Genomic DNA, 2,920 nt, shown 5'->3' with positions numbered 1-2,920 from the left:
AATAACTGAAGATCTTGGTATGAGAAAGATTTGTGCAAAAATGGTCCCCAAAAATCTCACACCACAACAGCGAGAAGCACGGAACATATGGCAGCCGATCTGTTAGAGAAATCGGCAATCAACCCAGAATTGTTGTGCCATGTCATCACTGGTGATGAAAGTGGTTTTTTTTTCAGTACGATCCAGAGATGAAACGCCAAAGTTCGCAATGGTTCTCCAAGGTATCAAATGGTACAAATCGCTCTTAGCAATATGGGACTTAACTGCTGAGGTCATCAGTCCCATAGAACTTCGAACTAATTAAACCTAACTAACCTAAGGACATCACATGCATTCATGCCTGAGGCAGGATTCGAACCTGCGACCGTAGCGGTCGCGCGATTCCTGACTGTAGCACCTAGAACCGCTCGGCCACGACTGCCGGCTCCAAGATATCATCCAGATCAAAAAAAGGTCCCATGTCAAAGTCAAATGTGAAATGCAGGCTTGTATGCTTCTTTGATTCCAAGGGAATTGTTCATGAAGAGTGGGTGCCCCCTGGACAAACAGTTAACCAAAATTACTACAAAGAAATTTTAGAAAGACTTCGTAAAAGAGTTCTTCGTGTCCGTGCCAACATTGCTGATAATTAGATTCTGCATCACGATAATGTGCCAACCCATACTGCTCTGTCAATACAGGAATTTTTAAACTCAAAACAAATTTCAGTACTACCACAGCCACCCTATTCACCAGATATCACTCTGTGTGACTTTTTTCTATTTCCAAGAGTCAAAACGGCGGTCAGGGGACACCGTTTTGAAACAACACAAGATGTCCAAAAAGCTGTGACGAGGGTCTTGGAGGATATTACAGAAGATGAGTTCCAGAAATGTTACCATCAATGGCAGAAGCGCTGGAAAAAGTGTGTGCAATCGGATGGAAACTACTTTGAAGGAGACAACACTAAACTTGACTAGAACGGTAAGCAACACATTTTTCACATCATTCTCATTACTTTATTGTCGCACCTCATAATATTTGTCATTATTTTATAAACATAAATACGCCACTGTTCTCATTCTTACTCCTTCTGGTATTCAGTGATTCTATTTTATTGTGGTGGTGCATGGTACACTAGCAATTTACGGATCCTACTTACTGAATTAGTTATCTGATTTGAGTTCTGAAAGTGACCATGAGGTAAATGAGAAAGTACCATGAGTAAATTCACTCATACATAATTATATAAACAAATTAAGGGTCTAGCCCACGATTTCACGGTTGAGGATACAATACTCTCGTTTATCTAAAAATAATAACATTTAGCATCAGTCAGACATAAATTTATGATTAAAGTTTGCAACAGCTTACAATTGGCGTCCCTTGGCCAGGATCTCGAATCATGGCACTTTTGTTAGGTAGTTAGTACGTTATCTTGGAAAAGGCGTCTTACCTTATGTGTAACAACAAGAATTTACAATGACAGTTACTGAAAGAATTAGCCGGTTAATCTTGCATTAAAATATAACAAGCTAATATAATAACCAAAAAATCACGCAGACCTTAGACACATTAACTGAAGTAGCTTAGAAGGCAACAGGCAAGTCTTTGGGGCTAACTCTCAAACAATTACAAAAGCAATTACATTCGAAACAATGATCATTAATTTTCCTGAAAGGGGCAAAATCTCATCACAGTTATAGAACTCCATTATCGAAATGAGTCAAGATTCACTGGGGCGCAAGCGTTTGCTTACCACAGCCGTAGGCAATTTTATAGTCCCTACAGCAGTCAGGGAAGCAACAACTTCAAATAAAAATAAGACTCAGTTTCGACGTCAGTGTGGTCACTAACATACGTGGCGACCTAGAACATTTGACAATTAATTACAGGCGCAGCTTACAAACAGACATTGAATAAGTTGTAATTGAAAGAAATTTTAAAACACACAAATGTGGCACTCAAATAATTTCAAACAGGGGCACCGAAGGGTAGGTTCTAGTTTTCGAACAGTGACGGAGAAACAGGCAATACAGCGTAGCAGGAGCAACTTCAACACGGGAGGGCATGAGGCAATCAAGTAGCGAGTATGAAACTTCCTGGCAGATTAAAACTGTGTACCGGGCCGAGACTCGAACTCGGGACCTTTGCCTTTCACGGGCAAGTGCTCTACCAACTGAGCTACCCAAGCACGACTCACGCCCCGTCCTCACAGCTTTACTTCTGCCAGTACCTCGTCTCCTACCTTCCAAACTTTACAGAAGCTGTCCTGCGAACCTTGCAGAACTAGCACTCCTGAACGAAAGGATATTGCTGAGACATGTCTTAGCCACAGCCTGGGGGATGGGTCGTGCTTGGGTAGCTCAGTTGGTAGACCACTTGCCCGCGAAAGGCAAAGGGCCCGAGTTCGAGTCTCGGCCCGGCGCACAGTTTTAATCTGCCAAGAAGTTTCATAGCAGCGCACACTCCACTGCAGCGCGAAAATACCATTCTGGAAATATCCCCCAGTCTGTGGCTAAGCCATGTCTCCGCAATATCCTTTCTTTCAGGAGTGCTAGTTCTGCAAGGTTCGCAGGAGAGTTTCGAAGGTAGGAGACGAAGTACTGGCCGTGAGGACGGGGCGTGAGTCGTGCTTGAGTAGCTCAGTTGGTAGAGCACTTGTCCGCGAAAGGCAAGGGTCCCGAGTTCGAGTCTCGGCCCGGCACACCGTTTTAATCTGACAGGAAGTTTCATATGAGCGCACACTCCTCTGCAGAGTGAAAATCTCATTCAAGTAGCGAGTACCTTACCACCAAAGGACAGAACATACGGCACCGGAAAGCGAACGGCACTCTAACTCCCACGTCAGCGACGATGCAGGGTAAATCGGCTGCGTCAACATTCGGCCCAAGTATTGCCGACAGACACAACTCTAGCGACGACCGGCCGCTTCGACAAT

The 2,920-nt window shown here is 43.9% G+C and overlaps 1 non-coding gene across 1 annotated transcript; it reads right to left on the bottom strand.

The window, feature by feature from the left end:
• Positions 1-2,099: 2,099 nt before the first annotated feature.
• Trnas-uga lies at positions 2,100-2,174 on the bottom strand. Its single transcript has one exon. It is a non-coding gene; the product is annotated as a tRNA-Ser (tRNA).
• Positions 2,175-2,920: the final 746 nt, after the last annotated feature.

This window comes from Schistocerca americana, chromosome 4 (genome assembly GCF_021461395.2).
Source record: "Schistocerca americana isolate TAMUIC-IGC-003095 chromosome 4, iqSchAmer2.1, whole genome shotgun sequence".
NCBI lineage: Eukaryota > Metazoa > Arthropoda > Insecta > Orthoptera > Acrididae > Schistocerca > Schistocerca americana.
Note: the sequence above shows the minus strand (reverse complement) of the source record. Positions and strands in the feature narration are given on the sequence as shown.